This window comes from Notothenia rossii (assembly GCF_949606895.1).
Source record: "Notothenia rossii genome assembly, chromosome: 11".
Taxonomy (NCBI): Eukaryota; Metazoa; Chordata; class Actinopteri; order Perciformes; family Nototheniidae; genus Notothenia; species Notothenia rossii.
This window is the reverse complement of record NC_136910.1, coordinates 50,017,322-50,035,898: the sequence shown is the minus strand read 5'-3', so window position 1 is coordinate 50,035,898 and position 18,577 is coordinate 50,017,322. Positions and strand designations below refer to the sequence as shown.

At 41.1% G+C, this 18,577-nt stretch overlaps 1 protein-coding gene across 2 annotated transcripts in view; it reads right to left on the bottom strand.

The window, feature by feature from the left end:
- cntfr (ciliary neurotrophic factor receptor) overlaps window positions 1–18,577 on the bottom strand; it is a 221,768-nt gene that overhangs the window by 173,888 nt on the left and 29,303 nt on the right. For both annotated transcript variants that reach the window (XM_079660167.1, XM_079660166.1), the window contains exon 2: window positions 8,376–8,416. The gene's annotated coding sequence lies outside the window, so the exon portion shown is untranslated. The remainder of the gene's footprint in view (window positions 1–8,375; window positions 8,417–18,577) is intronic.

Below are 18,577 nucleotides of genomic sequence, written 5' to 3'. Positions count from 1 at the left end.
TGAAGTCAAAAATGAAGCTTTACTACATGCAACCGATAGTCATTGCTGTGCTACGTGAATGTTTATCCTAAAGATGTAAGCATGGGATATTCATGTATTTGGTCATGTATGTATACGTGTGTTACAGACTTCGATTAACAAATGGTCATTGACTGCTGACTCCTCACTCCTCTATGAGGCAGCAAAAGATCAACATCTGCTTCAGTAGCAAAAAGGCATTTCGGGCAAATGATAGGCTCAAAACAAACTTAAAGGGGCCCTATGATGCTCATTCCAGGTTCATATGTGTATGTTGTGCCTCTACTCCGACGTGTTTAAATGCTTGATTGTTGAAAAAGGTCTTTATTTTTCTCACAATGCCTGTGCTGCAGTACATATGTTCACCCTCTGTCTGAAACCAGAGCCGAGTCTGCTCTGATGAATTAACTGGCCGGCTTTGTTGTGATTGGTCAACCGTTGAGATGTCTTGCTCGTTAGCCTATCATGTGCGATGTGTTGGAGCGTTGCCGATGAAAGCACCAGTGTTACATTGTGATGCCATCACGTTACGGATGTAAACAAAGGAGTCCAATACAGACCTTTTTGCAGTTTTCCATCTCCATTATTATTTTGCCTCTATCTTTCTGCTCCTTGTATCTCCTGATCATCTAAGTTCCCTTCCCATTTCAATCTACATCTATATTTTCTAATATCCATCCATCCTCTATATCTTCATTTTTTCTATTCTCCGCTTCCTTCTCTCTTTATCTATCTCTATATTACTCTCTCCCTCTCCACTCTCAGCTGGGTGTCTTGTTCCCTCTCTCTCTGGGAGTAGCAGACCTCCTGACGGCTTAATATTGATCCTTCCATCTCCCTCTCGTTCTGTCTTGCACGCACACACATTGCACACATGCATGCATTAGGGTGACAAGATAAAAGGGTTTGTATGCCCCAAGGCAAAGTCAAACATGAGGCCAGAGGCTCTCAGGCTCTCGTGAACACATCGAAAACAGAGACACTTAACAAACCCAAGGCTGTGAACAGGTTCCAATATCTGTGGAACCGTCCGAAAATCACCATTAGATTTATGTACTACCACCTTATGTGTATCTGCGGCTTGAGCTCAGCGTGAGACAACAAGACGTGTGAGGAAATGCGAAACATTTGTCAGAGGGTTGCCTCAGAAAGCTTTAGGCAACCAGCATGCTGTAGTCTCTGTGAAAGGAAATTTCCGGATAATAGCGCTATTTATAATCTTCGCCCCGGGGGTGAATACTTGACTCGAACATGGAAGAAGTTCCTTGTTTTTCTGTAAAACATTGTTCCAGCAAAAGCTGTCTTGGAGGTTCTGTTTAGAGGCAGTCTGTAATACATAAGTTAATACATTTTAAAAAGGGGAAAGTTCAGACTCTGGTCTCTGTTTGATCAGCTGCCTTTATCCCCATTGTCTTCACTATAAGAGTGGGTTCTGAAGCACTCAAGTTGTAAAAAGACACAAAGATGTCACAGGGTATTGAGGGTCATTGTTTTAATGCATTAGAAACAAAGGTCAGCACCATTAGAAAGGGGTTTGTCAGTGTAAGTATATTTTCTGCTAAACTCTGTGATTGATATAAAACATCTGAAAGCAAAGGCATCATATTTTGGGTTTGGAAGCATTTGTCCTTTTGTGTTTGGCCAATCACGTTCGAGCTGGATTTGGTTGTATGCTTGTAAACAGTTTATGTTAAGAGCAAAAGATGCGGAACAAATGCAATCTCGTAAACACTCTGCTATTGTTGATGAACGATGATGATTAATTAACTTTAAATGTTCCTAAAATTGCATTTCAACTGGCTACTTGGCCAACTTATGCTCCAGTCCTGGGTCTCTGGTAGTGTTTTGACAATATTATATTGATCAAAGGTGAAAAACAAAGTTGGTGATCGATACAAAAGACCACAACAAATACCCTTTTCCTCTTCAGAAATCCTATCCCAGAAATCAGTTTGCAAGCCTGTCTCTTTTTCCAGCTGGCATGCTCAGAATTCAGAGCATGAAGCTTTTGTCCAAGGCGCCTTTCAGCAGTGTAACGGCATACATTTCAGATGGGAATACAACTATCAACATGGCCCTGTTAGTGCCATCCCCTATCCAATGTGCCCCCAAAGCTAACAAGAGGTTGTCAGGAATCGATACCTGGCATGAAAAACGATGTGACTCTCAGCTGCTGTGGCCACATCAATCACGCTATTACCATTAGCTCATCTCTCGACACCAACTTGGGCTTCTCTCTGCCGCCCCTCCCATCCTCTCCCCGCTCCTATGTCACCGTTTTCCCTATCCTCTTCCACTTCTCTCGGTCTCTCCCCCTCCCTCTCTCCCTGCCAGCTCAGCGGATGCCCCTTGTCACAGCTCCTATTTCAGCCTTCTGAAGTTTCCTAATTGATCGCAATTAGAGCCGCTATAGAGCAAAGGGGGGGTGGGGGGCAGACAAACAGGGATGGGGAGAGAAAGTGTGTATGCATGCTTGTGTGTATGACACAGAGACGAATAAATTGAGATTAAAATCAATGAGCCTGTTTTGAGAGTGGTTATATTAGCAACTGGACTACATTTGACCAGAGGTAATAAGGGGAGGGACAGGGAGGCGGACAAAGAGAGACTCAGAGAGATAGGAAGTCACAGGAAGATGGAAAATCAAAGCAGACTTCTGATGGGAGAGTTAAGTGACACTGAATAAAAGACTTCGAAAGGCACTGGAATTAAGAGACTTAAAGAAGGGAGATCCTGTTACACGTTTTAACTCAGTCAATGAAAACATCTCAAATATAAAGTTATCTTATTATCTCTGCCAGGCGTAATCCTAGGTATTGTAGTCGTGTTAATCTCCCTATCAGCATCTCATTTTGAATAATACTGGTCCCATTGGCCTTATATTTATTTTGCAGATTTAGGACTGTGTGCAAATGAACCTAACCCAAATCTATTGTCCGTTTTTAACCACCATTCAATGCTGATTTTCTCAACTTTAACTTGCCAGAAGGGGCAGCAGGTGATCAACAACAACAGTTTCAAAAGGTATTTCCAACATTCAGCTAGGTTTATAAATAGTCTTAGTCTCTAAGGATCAATCAGATTAGATTTGGTCGGTGGGTAAAGGTTAAATTATTGTCTCAATGCAGGCACTATAGTACGAGGCCCGACAACCTCATTTGATAACAAGTATTTGGATACTGTGTACAGTTACTGCAACTGGTTGTTATACAGGAGTCATATATTCTGAATGGAACTAAAACATTTATCAAAAGCTCAACTTGTTATCCATTGTTATTGACAAACAACATTGTAGTTAAGATGTTTACATGTCTCCCAATCACATCATCAGTTAACTAACAAAAGCTACCAAGCTTTTTCCAGAAACAGGTAGATAGTTAGTGCGATCAAGGGCAGCTGTTTTATGAAATCATTTGATAGGTATTGTGAGGGGTACTAGCCTATTCTCATTGTTTTACAACATATCTAAAGATCAGAAGCAAGAAACGTTATCAGAACTTTCCAACTTGGTATAGTGTGAAGCCAAAAAGTCAGAGTAGGAGAAAAAACAATGAAGGTGGAAGGACACACAGGGAGAAAATAGAGATCGGGATAAGTTGGGATAAAATCAAGTGAGACGGAGTGACAAATGTAGCAGCCGAGAGTGAGAGATGGAGAGTGGAGGATTTGTAATAGAGAGATAGAGATAAAGAATGACAAAGAGGAAGAATGACAATGGTGCCAAAGCCTCTTCCGTCCTCCTTGCAAACGTTCCTGATCCCCCTTTTTTGCACTCATTTAAATTCCTCTCCATTGTCATTACAATCCAGTCCTAGCCCCCCACCGACTAGCAAATACACATACACACACAAACACACACACAAACACTCATGGACATTAGAGTGCACATGCATTGACCTCCAGTAGTAACCGGGGCCTTCCCAGGGTGCCTGGCTTGCTAATCCCTATCAATGGGCACACATGCACACCCTCACAATGTTTGCTGGAGAGATAGGCTCAAGTTTCCCCCAGACTGCAGATGTCAATGTGACCCTAGCCATGCTAACAAGGGGTGTGGAATAGCAAAGCAGCTTGTCACCAAGCATCCAGCGACAGGCAGGCCTTGTCAACACGTGTTGTCGATATCGCCCGGCCTTAATTATATTCCTTCTCTTGCTATTCCCCGGTCAACAGTGCTTAAGAGCACAGTACATGTCAGCAATTGTATCTTACAGGGCTTTCCGTAGCGTTAGCCTGCACATGTCTTCAGACATGTCGAACAGCAGCAACAGGGCTAGACAATAATGTCTTGTCAGCATGATCGGGACACAGCTGGGTTAATACAATTCCATATATTGTCCCTTGTCAGCGTTTTCTAGGTCACAGAGACGGCAACAAGACCTGATCCTGATAGTGCCTTGTCAACGTGCATGGCTACATGTGGACTGTCAACAAAAATGTAAAAAGAGATGGGGTAAAACGACGCCTTTGTCTGCACAACCAGTCTTGTATCATCCAGTTACTTATTACTACTATGTCAGCAATGCCACTTGAACAATGCATAATATTGTATATTAGAAATAAAATCTGTAATGGCTTTAAAAGTAAAAAAAAGCAATGAAATTGCTTCTTTTTTTTCACTTTATAGCTGAAAAACTGTTTAGTTGCAAATTCATAGAAGAAGATGAAACTGAAACATTAGGTATTTTGCATAAAAATCTAAATGTTCAAAGTGGGTTATTTTAACATCCAAGCTAAGTCTTCCTGTGTACGATGATAACTAATTTAGTCTATTAAACTGCTGTGGGGGGAAATTGAAAGGATATTAGATATTGCAAAAATGAACCATAACTGATTGTTGAAGTAATGAGTGGATGTGGAAGAAGCTCTCAGCCTATTCTGCCCTAATGGATTCAATATTACCTCTTAGGTGACACAAACACTGAGGACAACACACACACACACGCACACACACACACTAGATGGGAGAGAGGAGAGAAACTGGAGGCTAAACTGACTGACACCAACATACACAGAGAAGAGGACAAAAACAACTTGTCATATTTGTAAAAACTGGAAGTCAATTTCAAAGTCAATTTGCGCAAACTTCTCTTGCAAAATAAATCAGGCACTGGTAGAGGCGACATTGTGGATAAATCAATGCCGATATGATCTAGTATAACCAAGTGTGTGTGTGTGTGTGTGTGTGTGTGTGTGTACTGTGGCTGACAGAGCATAAGAGAGTAAAGGAGACTGACTTGAGTGTGGTGTGTATCTGTGTGGGTGTAAAGGTGATTCTGGCGACAAGGCGACACCAAAGGATCACACGACAGTCTCAGATTACTTTTGACCGACCACACACACACACACACACACACACACACACACACACACACACACACACACACACACACACACACACACACACACACACACACACACACACACACACACACACACACACACACACACACACACACACACACACACACACACACACACACACACACACACACACACACACACACACACACACACACACACACACACACACACACACACACACACACACACACACACACACACACACACACACACACACACACACACACACACACACACACACACACACACACACACAATACAAGTGCACCATTTAAAAGAGGCTTCTTTGAATGCACCGTAGCTTGGTACTGGGGCTAAATATGTGTATTTAGAGTCGTTTCAACTATTCACCATGGCCTCTACCGTCCAATAAGTGGTAGAGTAGCCCTATACAGTGGAAATGTCTCTCTGATTTTCCATCTCGGGATATTATTATTTTTGAGGGCAATAAAAGCCCAATCAATATAAATAAGTGGCAGGCTTTGTTTAGTTGTTGTTGAGTTCAGAGCTGGAAAACCACTTAGCGTTGTGACAAAGTAAAAAAATAAAATGCAATTTGGGGCTTTTAATTTAACGGTTATTAAGAGATTCAACCAATTAATGATATCAGTTACGACTTGTTTATACAATGAGAATAGAAAAGCAGAGCCAAACTGGTAATTAAATGGAAATATTGTATGTATATATATTTATATCACTAATATAACAATATATATGAAACTAAAAAGGGAAAAAGGCACAGAGTTTGAAGCACTTCCAGATCAAAACAGGTGAAATGCTCAGAGTGCCGTTTTTTTTTCAGAATACATCCGTGGGAAGCGATGGGGAAGGGGGGGAGAACTTGACATTTCAACTTAAAAAAAAGTGTATGGCCTACATTGTGCTAACATTTTTACCAGACCATTTCCTATTATTTGAATAAATTAACATATTGCATACCTTTGGATCTGACTGATTTTATAGAGACCTTTTGAAGGCTCAACGTCGTTGATTGAAGTCTGATTTCCATTGCTCGCAGCTGTGAGCCTGTTCTTCTCAACTACTTACATTGTTCCTCTTGACAACTTAATGCCATAAATAAAAACTATATGACTCTAGTTGGTAGTGCCAAACACAGATGAACTACAGTAGAATGCCTGAAGGTCATTGAACGTTCCTTGATGTCCTACATTTAAGAACAACCCTGCTCAAAGCAAACTAAAATATTTGAAGTCCTAAAAAGCCATAACATTTATAATTTGTAAAAGGTGAAAAAACAGATGTCCGACAGCTGGTCCAAGGACTTGCTGAAGCACCAGCCAATGACACGTTTCTATTCCACCATCCAATTGTCTCTTTCCTGTTCTGTTGGAGAAAAAAAACCTCCTTTAAGACATTAGCCAGTTCCCATTGGTATTTAAGGAAATTATGATGCGAATGGGCGACCAAGCAACAGTTCAAAGGTGGCAATCGGCCACGCTTCTTGCTTTTGTCGCTTGAAGTGTGAATGTATCGTAAAAAACAAAAAGACCTAACCTCCTGGGTCTTCCTTCTTTACAATGCATGTCATGTGTTGTCTGTTTCTCACTTCTTTGTGTACCATGATTATGGTACATGACATATGTCTTGCTGCGAGCGCAACGTCCCGACGGAGGACAGTTACAATTCTTGAATTTAGACTCGATTACAGTTCTGGTGAAAACACAATTGCGGAGTAATTATAGTGCATTACACCTGGCTGTCAGCGGTAGCCCTGAGGCTTCTGCAGGATGGTGTCCTCGGTTCAAATCCCCAAAGCTGGCATGAGGAGGAGGGGGGGGGGGGGGGGGGAGTCTGGCTGTGTGGAAAGCAAATGAGTAATAGCCCCCCCTCCCTCATCGACTGGAGGGAAGCTGCCCTGAAGCAAGACCCTTAACCCCATGATTTCTCCGGTGCAGCTGCTGAGTAAGCAACATTTTAGCATTTGCTGATTCCGGTATGCAAATATCATTCGTCATTCAGGGGTAAAAATAAATCTGTCAGGACCGGCTGCACTTTTTTTTCTTTTTTTTTTTAAAGAGGCATTAAACCGTAGCTTCAGGAGTTAATAAAAGTGTGTTTACATGCTACGAATGTTCAAAGCATAGCAGCAGGCATGGACTTCCCTGTATGTAACCTAATAGTCCTGAGCTGTCAGCATGAATGCATGGCCGTGGCCTTTGTGGAATCTGTATATCTGTCTACGTGTGTGTCCACTCAGTCTGCGTATTTCTTGTGTGTGTGTGTGTGTGTGTGTGTGTGTGTGTGTGTGTGTGTGTGTGTGTGTGTGTGTGTGTGTGTGTGTGTGTGTGTGTGTGTGTGTGTGTGTGTGTCCTACGCGCTAACATTTCTGAAGTTTCCCTATCTGACCGCCGTGTCGCTTGGCATTTCTGGACAGAGGAATTCTATCTGCCTCCACGGAGTCCTTTCAACGCCCGCCACCACACACATCACACATCCTACTGCTGACACACGCATATCACCACGGCAACCAGATACAGCCGAAGACATATTACTGACAGAGAAGCAGAGACCACCTTACTGGCGGGCCAGAGGTTTACAGCAGCTGCTGGACTCGCTTTTGGAATCATACAATTTCCAGAGATTTTCCAACAGATTTCTTGAAGTCATTGCCTAAAAGCTGTTCATTGGGGTCTTCCTCACATATGCCAAACAGGTTCACAGTAATTCCGAGGCGCCTTGCACATGTGGCTCCCATTGTTGATTTGATCTCGTACAGAGTGCCGAGCTCTGAAAACATCATCTTCAAAGTGTTTCATGTGATGGTAGAAGACATGTACAAGGCAACGCAGATTCACTGCTTATGCGGTTGAGCAGGAAGAAACAAAAGGACCAGAGCAACCGTTATGTCTATTTATACTGGAAAATAAATGAGTTTCACACAAACCCTGCCTTGTGAACCTTACTCAGCACAAAATAACAAAACAGCACAAAGTGTGAATGCAATTGGATCCTACATTGTCTCGTCAACTTACCTTGGACAGGACTAAGCGTCAGCACGATGCTCCTCTTCACCCTATCAAAGAAAAACAAGAGTAAGCCACCGTGTCCACAGATAATGGGCAGAAATTATCATAATCATTTCAATCTGAGAAATCATTCAACAGTTGGTCGTGAGAAAAGGGGGGATTTAATTGAGCCAAAGTGACTTTTCTTCTGCTTTTTAGACATCTGCCAAGCTGGTTATGACCCCATAAAGGAAGCTAATCTACACTGATATTGAGAATCCTAGAAACCCCTCGAGAGGTTGCCACGCTGATAAGCCCCCATTTAGAAAGCTAATCTAATCCTAGAAACCCCTCTAGATGTATATTCTAATACAAGTCCTGTGAAGAGTTACTACATCCACAAAAGATGTGCAGGAAAACAATTTTATATTTCAATATGACATTTTGAAGTGGGAAAAGAAAAAAAGGCGGATTTAGCTTTGACAAATTCACCATTACTCTTGAAAACCCCTCAAGGCTTTGTGAAATGGACTCAGATTGTATTGCAAGCATGTACAGTATAATGGAAACACTGTAAAGAGATTAGCTGGAGAACTTCTCCTCACTCTTGCTTCTCCAGGCTATCAATCTTCCCTGCGATATTTCTTCAATTATTTCTATCATTCCCCTATCTCCATCCCACCTATTTTTTCCTTCCATAATGGTTTCTATTTAATCACGCAGGTTAAATCTCAACATGTGTTCGCCAAAGGCAGTATAGTGCAGCCTTATCTACTCTGTGCATTCGTTTCTCCCCTCCCTCGCTCCTTCTTCCCATCTGGTTTCCATTCTCCCCACCTGCCCATCAGTGTGCAGGCAGAGACAGGTGAGCCTATTACACGCTTATCACTCCGTCTACTACACACACACACTTCACGGTAACTTAGCACGCCACGCACATCAGCCAAATCGGCTCTGCTGTAAAACGGCTGTTACCGCAGCCACGTCACGCTCCTGATGAAGCGGTCTGGTGTCGCAAATAAAAAGGGGCGAAAAACTCCCAAGACTGCAGAATGGAAGAGAATGGGTACAACTGAAATTGGACTATTTAATACCAAATTGAAATGTCAGGTGTAATTACATCAACCTTTACAATAGGTTAGTGACTTCAAATGCACTGGGAGAGAAAGTGTAATGCTCTATACAGACTTACCTCAAAGTGACCGTATTATATTGGAGGGGGTTTTAAGAAGGAGTTGATCAATGTCAGTGGGGCAACATATTCTGGAGATTTAAGCAGAATCATTTGTGCAACTCTACTCTCAGAGAAACAGTGAGTCAGTTATTAAGCTGCATTCAATCATTCGAAATGTGCTAATCTCCACGAGATTGGGCGCAGAGCCTTGCGATGAAAATGCCAGGTATGTTTAGTTTCTATGGTGACCCCCTATGTTGACTTGCACTACTATATACAGCTGTTATCTGATTGGTTGAGTGTCGAAATATCAGCCTTTCAGCGCAGCGATCGGTTACAATTTTTAGCTGTGCGCAACACCGAGGGTACCGCTTCCAATTAATCGGACGCCACCGCTCTCATCATATAATCGCAACTCCAGCACAGAGCTGTTCTACCACATCACGTGGGAGCAGCTTTATATCTGTAATATTATTTTTTTTTTAAAAAGGATTCCTTCATGAAAGACTAGTACTGTTAAAAAATTGTGTTTGTTATGATTCTGTCTTTTTCTGGGGAAAACAATCATCTTTCAATTATTTGCAATTAAAAAGGACATTTCCTGACTTTTTTGTAAGAGAAAATGATATGCTGGCTGTCCGAAAGGTCTGGTTGAGATCCAATCAGATACTTTATTTAGAACTATGATATTTACGCGTCCCTCTGGTCTTAAAAGTGATTGTCATGGAGGTGATCTCCGGGCCCATAGATCTCGGCCTCCGTTACGGGTTGTATAGCTTCATTGTTGGTGATTGTGTTCACCTGGTGCCCTGTGGTATCTCCTCCCCCCTCACCTGTGTCTTGTTGGTTGATTAGTCTGTGGGTATTTAGGCTCTGTGTTTCCTGGTAGTGTGTGAGAGATTCTTGTTGCTGGTGACTGTGTTCACATGAGGCAGTAAGATTGAAGCTGTGTCATGTACCACAATAAGTAATAAATGCCCACCCTGGGTTATATTTGAACTCTCTGCCTCTGCCTCCTTGCTTGGTCGGGCCGCTCAACGGTCAGCTTCACAGTGATCATCGGCTGACCAAAAGACAACTCCACCTCTTCAAATTACTACAGCAAGGATATACCAAAAACGACAGCTCAATGGTTTTCTGAAGGCGATGAATGTTTCTCCTTCATATAGACACCCATGTTGTAGTCTTACGGCCCGTCCACACAGCAGCGTTAAAAAAAATCTTGAAAATCTTGGAGGTGGGCGTGTCTGAAAGCTTTGTTTTTTTTTTGAGAGCAACGCGACCAACAACCAATCACATGAATTGCGCCCCCGACATACAAAGCAAAAAACCCCGGGGATTTTATGCGAGCAATATATATACTGTATATATAAACTCCCCAAACAGGCGAAAACCTACCAGTTTCACCCTCTGTCTCTGCCACCTACCTCCATGCCTGGTTCCTCCGGTTTGTATCCCGGTAAATAGTTACTGGTCGTAAAGAAACGGGTGATTTGCTACCGTAATTTCTCGTTTGGAATATGAGGAAATTAACTGCGGTATGTCTCTCCCAGCTTACACGTGGTTTGATTGGCTAGCGCTTGTACTGTCAGATTTGCCTAAACGGGATTTGATTGGCTGACGCTTCCACCTCAGCTTCAAAAGTTGAACATTGCTCAACTTTTGAATCCGGAAAAAATCCTGGAAATCTTCGCTTTGCTTCCCCACAATGCAGTTCGGCGAAAAGCGAGGCAACGTGACGTCACCCCATGCAAAGTCAATGGGCAGAAGCGTTGGAAGATGTGTTTAACTGCTGCTGTGTAGACGGGCCGTTATTGTGTAATAATCACAGCAATCAGTTGCTTAGTAATCCTGTTCTGGCCAAGAGGTGAACTTGCATGAACTTCAGTAAAAATAGCTCCCAGATATCATGTCTTCTACCACCACGGATCAATCTGATCTTACAGCACAGTTGCTTGGTTTTTTATTTGTCGCAGTTCTTTTATGTAGAATCAGGGCAGCCCCTCTCATTTCTCTGGAGACATGAGAAGCTGTAAGGCTATTTATTTCCAGAAAACTTGCTTGCTTGCTTGGCTGGAGGAGAGAGGAAGTGGGGGAACATAAGAAGAAACAGTGCTGGTGGGAGAGATTTGCTGATGCTGTTGGCAGCGACGTTGCAGAACGTGCTATCATGTGAAACATCAGTTTTTGGACGCTCCTGCTCCGCCTCTTCATGTTCCTGTTTGTTCCTCTTCTATCTGCCTCTCCCCTTGTTTGTTTTTCTTTGCTTTACTCTCCTTGCCTCTCTACACACACACACTACCCATTGCTCTCTCGCTTTCCCAGACCGTGACACCAGCTGTACTTTTCCAATACAGCAGTTCTCCAACTCTCTAGATGACACCATGGGATGTTTTACCAGCTAAAAACACACATATGATATCGACAATAAACAGAAAAAGCAACAGAAAAAACCTGAAACAAAACCAGAGCAAATCAGCAAAAACAAATCCCAATGGCCTTTACGCAGTTCCAGAATGGGGGCTTGACAATATTAGCATTAGGAGAATCAAAGAAAGAGATACCAAGTGAATAGGAAGAGAGTGCTCAATATACAGTTAGGAGGATTACATTAGATGAGATGTGAACCGCTAGAAAAGACTGAGATAATTACACACTCAGCGTGCGTCTTTTCAACACCTCCTAACAGCAGATCACCGCCAAATCCGTAGCCGTGGAATTCCAAACTCTATACTTATCATTCATTTTTAAGTAATATTCAATCATAACAGCGCAGCAAGGGTTAGGTGTTCACTTCAGTGAGCAGCAGATCCTTGTAGAGTTTTTTAAATCATGGCCCTACATCCTGATTCAGGATACACACAGTGAAAGATGAGACAAAAGATTTAATGTTGGAAAACTGCAGTCAGGATTAGAAATTCCTGGCATGGGCCGAAAGTCAGTAAAGTTTAAACTTGTATTGGTGCCCGGTAGAGTTGTTCACAATGCCTCACCGCATAAACTGTTTATATTTCAATATTTATCCCCAAACTTTTGTAAATATTAGAATCAGAACCAGATACTTTATTCATCCTGATGGGAATTGGGTTTCGTAACAGTTTGTGAAAAAAATTAAGGATTAATAAAATAATTAATGATAAATCAAATGTAAAAAATGGAAGAATGTGCAACGAATAACATTATTGAAATAAAAAAAAAAATTTATATTAATATAAGAAGTTCAAATGAAATGACAAAACATTTTTGTAAACACGAATATACCCTGAACCACTTGTTGCACCTGGTTAGATGCAACAATAAATGTCACAGTAGTGTGAGTCTGTCCTATGATAATACCCTTGAATCTAATCTAATGTGTTTTTCAATCATTAAAAGGTTTTGCTTTTACTTCTACTAAGCGAGCCAAAGGATGAGCAAATCTTGGCTTATAAAAATGTGACCTTGCAAGAACAAACTAAAAGTAAAGATTAAAAGATTACCAAAGTAAAGTCTCAATTGTAAATCAATGGGCCAAATTGAGTCATCGGAGTCACTGAACTTCATATTGCACAAAATCCATTGCAAAATCCAGCCCACAGTCCCCCAATACTCCCCATGTGCTCCGTCTCCCTGCCTGTTCTGTTAAAGCCAGGGCTATCATTAGCATGCGAGGGGATCAGGTTAGGAACAACAGGTTGACCTGCCAGTTTACTTTCAAATATTCCCAGTCAAGTGGGAATAAACAATCAAATGAATTAACTACAAGCATCGCAGCACAGCGTGAATCTAATGGAAGAGAGGAAGTCTTCAATTCATAATTGATGATTTAATATTTTTGGAAAAGTGCAGTTTTGTTTGAACGTGTCTGGAGATAAAAGGGAATATTATGTTGTGTTGCATCTAAAAGAACAAAGAGGACAGAGAATAAAGATGCAAAAAGGGAGGAAGGAAAGGTAAGGTAGATCCATGGAAAAGTAAGCAAAGATTTCAAAATGGAAAAGCTTAAAAAAAGAGCTCTAAAGACAGCAAATACAGAATATAATCAGTCCCATCTTTGCCACCATTATTTCTTCAAGGGAATAGCTGTCTACTGTGAAATAACATCTGAAAACATCATCTCTAAAAAGGCGCAACAGCAGCTGAACTCCATGTTACCATTAATACATAATCACCATATTTGGAAAGACAGAGCAATATAGGGATATTTCAAAAGATAAGTTGGAAAAAAATGACTAAAAGCAAATGTAAAAACTTGAGGATTTGACGGTAGAGGTTAAGAGAGCATACTGGAGGCAGATAGAGTTCAGAATATAAGCCACATAATCTGCTCCATAACTGCCGTGTGACATCACCGCAGCAGATGCTTTATCTTGGATCCTGTTCTCTCCGTCTGTAATAATGTAATGAGTGGGGGTCTCTGTCATTCTCTAATGTAATGCAAACAGACAGGACAAATGGACAACATACATGGATGGTTTAGTACAGCTATGAAGAAGGGGAGAGAGTGAAGCCAGCAAATCAGCTTTTAAAAGTGATATTACTTGTTTTATGTACACGGTCCTAAATAATGGGTTGTTTTATTTTTGTGGCCAGATTTGCATTACTTGCATTTGAAGCATACCTATGTGACAACATATGCAATGACTGACCAGGTTCTCAAGGCCTCCTCAGACGGGGAATGAAAGAAAATCGATGTCACAATTTGCAACATTTTCGTTCATGTTCGAAATCTGCACATGCAGTTATAGCTTAGCATATAGACAGAACTTTTGAATCTAAAAAGAATACAATTGAAATACAGTCTTATATGGATTTGCCAGAGTAATGGCTAGACAAATGCATAACATACAAGTCTTAAATGTAAAATATAATCAAATTCAGTTCCAAACATGTAATTATCCGACGGTTCTTAATCTTGCTCTTATACAATTGTACATATTAATGTCATTTGATGTATAACCCTGTTAAGTGTTTGTAGGATTGTGTGAAATGGATTTGTAAAGGAAACCCTTCAATTGCAATGTGTCCTTCTCGTTTTTTCCGCACACACAGAAGCAATAGGATTCGTACATCCTATCCAGAATGACCCTCAGTAAAGGTCAAGATGGGGTCAACGATTTGTCAGGGCCTTGGGCAATCGCCTGTCAGTATAACATAATGAAAACACTAAGATACTGTCGTGCACACTTTAGAAAAATGATTTCTAGCTGCAAGAATGGGGAAAAAATATATATATCTCAATAACAGAACGAGAAAAGACATTGCTTTGTTCCACGCTTGACAAAAATGTAATTATAACATTTTATTTGGCAGTAATGTAATGAAAACAACCTTCAATTTCACACCAGCGCAGAGAACACGACTGCAGGCTATTACTTATTATTTATAATTCCCAAAACGCACCTTTGTTCAATACTGAGTGACATTAAAACGGTGAAGTGTTGAGCACAAACTGTGTTTAAATAAGATTAAAAGGCAAAAATTAGAAAATAATATGACAGAAGGAGGTGAGTTTTTGATGTCGGCTCTTAAATCAGAATGTTGGGATGATACAGCGTGATCTATTTTTTAAATATGAAAGAAAGTCAAAGATGTCACCGTGGGCTTCTATGAACCTCAGTATTAGATCCCCGGGAGGAAAAATATCTTCCTGAGGATAGCAAAAAACTTTAAATATGCCAAGCCAACTTCATCGCCAACTCGGAAGGAGTTCATTTAATGTCAGCACTCGACAAATCAGAAGTAGAATCAGAAAGCTTTTCTTATGCTAAGAAAGTCAGGGGGGAAATGTAAATGTCAAGCTGCCGATGCTTGTTACTTGGAAATATTCATGATATATTTCATTGTACCCTGCAATACCATGTTTCTGTCAGAATACTGAACAACGCTGGGAATAGATATACTCTGCTATAAAAGAACATACTCTTAATAAAAAATATTTTCTTAAAACATTAAAATAAAACTTTTTTTGGTGAAGATTAATCCTAAGCCTAACACAATGTACTGATACACTAATGAGGTATAGCCATGTTGTTGTGTGGCAGGTCTAAAAGTAGTTTGCTTTGCCAGCAAATGCAGAAAAAACATTGGAAGCTACAAAGAAATAGGATTTCTTTAAAATGTATGACACAGAATAGCAAACAGAAAAAAATAATGAACCCTCAAGCCAGAGAGAAGGACACTGAAAGCCCAGAGGGATGCTCAGGAGATGCTCACTCCTCTCATCATTGCATGCCTCCAACCTCCGCACCGCGAGATGTAAATGCAGTGGAAGCGAAAAGGCAGGCAAGAAAAAGAGAGAGGGGGGAAACGAGGTAGAGAGGAAGAGAAAATGTAAGATGGTGTTTTCCTCGTGGGTAGATTCATAACAACTGTCTGACTTGTTCTGAGATGGAAGTGCCAGGGTGGCGGGAGGAAAGGGAGGAGTGCTATGAGGTAACAATGAATTGAAAGGGTTTATTTATTAGATGAAAGAGGGTTACAGGCTGACAGTTTGACAAAGATGGTCATATTTGTAAGGGGATGAAGATAGAGAAGGTACTGGGAGAGAGCCTGAGGGCTAGATGTGAGGTGCGGGAGATGGAGCTAGGAGGGAAAATGAAACCATTTGCCAAAGATAGTTTGGCTTGAAATGAAAGTGAATGGGAAGGAGAGAGAAGGAGGGTCAAATGTTGATGAGATTGACAGGTATTTACAAAGAAAAAAGTAATATTGGAAAAATGTTAAGAACCAAATCACACAAAAACAGGGTCTGAAGAACAATTTGAAGAAGAATTTAGAATTATAATTAGCCAGTAGAAAAGCTAAAGCTACGAACCAAGAAAAAACAAATGGAAAGACAATGAGAAGGGTAGTTTGGCAAAGCCAGCAAACACATTTCACTTTGCTCATTATGGTCTGGCACGTAGCCAGGCATTTGCTTGGGTCAGGGGTATCGGTAATGAGCCTATAAATGCAGGTGATTACATCAGCCTTAATGTCCATTGTGAATTGGGCTGTGGTCCAATAGTTAAAACAATTAGGCCCTTTGTCTTTCCTAACCCTTTCTTTGACCCCGATGCAAAACGTCTCTGTGTTGCGTAGCTTTGTTTTAATGTCTTAAAACAGAGCTACGTTATTTTGTGTTTCACTTCAAATGTTTGTTGCTGCAACGGATTGTTGGACAGCCTTATCTCCTTTCCTTTGGTAAAGGGTGGTGCTAAAGGAGATAGGAAAGAAAGCATTAAAGCACATTTCCTTTGCATTTAGAGAATTTGACCGGCTCCTATTGTGGTTGCAACTTAAGAGGCTTCAGGGCGATTTCACTAAGTTGAGTAAACGTTCCTAAGCAAATCAGCAATAGGTACCACGGCTATGTTTGAATATTATATTAAATCAAAAACAATACCTTATTATCTGATTCGATAATAGATCGGCACCGGCTGTGTTGTTCATAGGTTTTACTTCATATATTCAAATACAAAACGTTTCATTTCTTCTTAACCATTTGTTATTGTTCTGACGTATATGCCCTTTTCCATAATTGTTTGATCTGAATGCATAGTTATTCTCTGTCTTCCTCTTTAAAGTTGCCAGCCTGGAGATTTAAATCATCACCCCAATAAAATGATATAAAGTGCTGCTTGGGGTTGTTGTCACCTTTTAAACCACTACCAACCGCTCACCAAGTGGCTCAGTTTGCAGCTGCCTGCCTCAGGGGAATGTCAGGGAGTCATTCTGAGACTAAGGCAGTATTACAAAGCTAAAGGGAAGGACTGAAGGCTACAATTTGTCGGGCTAGACTGACTAAAGAGTGACCTATACAATAACTGCCAGGTTGATAAAAAAAGCTGTCATGTTCACTATCTTGGCAATAAATAAACTTGAATAGAGGAAGTGGGAAAGACATTGGGAATTAGTGAGGTGTTGTGGAAATGTCAAAGTGAATCGCCACCTACTTTGGACTCTGTAGGAAAGTCAGCGATAAGGAGAAAACAAGAGATAGAGATAAAGAAAAATGTGTCAGATGTGGGCTAAAAGGGAACCAGCAGGAGAGCAAAACTCTGTCAAAGTTGGCCAAAGATTGGAGAGATTCATGGCAAGGCCAAGTGGAAGAATACCAAGAAAGATTTAAAGAGCAAGATGGGGGAAAAGGGAAGGAGGAAAGAGGAGCTAAAATGGGCCCTAACTGCCAGGCAGGAGGGAGCAAATCGAGGGATAGACTCGGGGGGGAGGGAGGGAAGACACGGAGAGACAGCAAAATGGAATGAAATTGACATGAAAATGAGGGGATGCTTGGGGGAAAGCCAGCAGGCCGTGACACCTGAGGTTCTAGGGTAAGGTTGGCTCAGCACGATAAGATAGCTGCCACCTTATCTGTTGCCGTCAGACTGCTAACACACACAAATAAACATGAACACTCTGACACACACACACACACTTGGTTTCTCTTGGTCAGGGGAAAGCAGACATGGCCAAGAAAACTATTAGAGATTGTTGGCAGACAGGTGTTTGGCACAGTGATTGGAACCCATTTTGGAGGTGTGTGTTGGTGGTGTGTGCCAATATATGTGTGTGGGGTCTGTGCTCATATATATATATATGTGTGTGTGTGTGTGTGTGTGTGTGTGTGTGTGTGTGTGTGTGTGTGTGTGTGTGTGTGTGTGTGTGTGTGTGTGTGTGTGTGTATGACATGGGAACTTTAGTTTATAATTGAAAACATTTAATATACTGGTATAAACCCAGCCTGTTGTGGATTTGTTTGCGAGTTAATGTTACATACAGTATTTGCCAGTTGTCATTTTTCAATATTTATGAGATGTCATTATGACATTTCAATAAATTGAGATGTTTAGTATTGTTTGCTTCTTGCTTCTTGGATAAAGTCTTAAACAGGTATATTATTCTATACAAGTCATTTAGCCCTGAAGTTCTCAAAATAAGAAAGTACTTTTGATGTGTTATGTCTTTAATTCACAAAGGAGGGTCAAAAACCATACTGCTTTCCAGATATGAAATTACCCCTATCATGATAGAAGACTTTGGCCAGCCTCATCATCATTTTATGTAATCAATATTTCAAAAGTGGGAGGCAGGC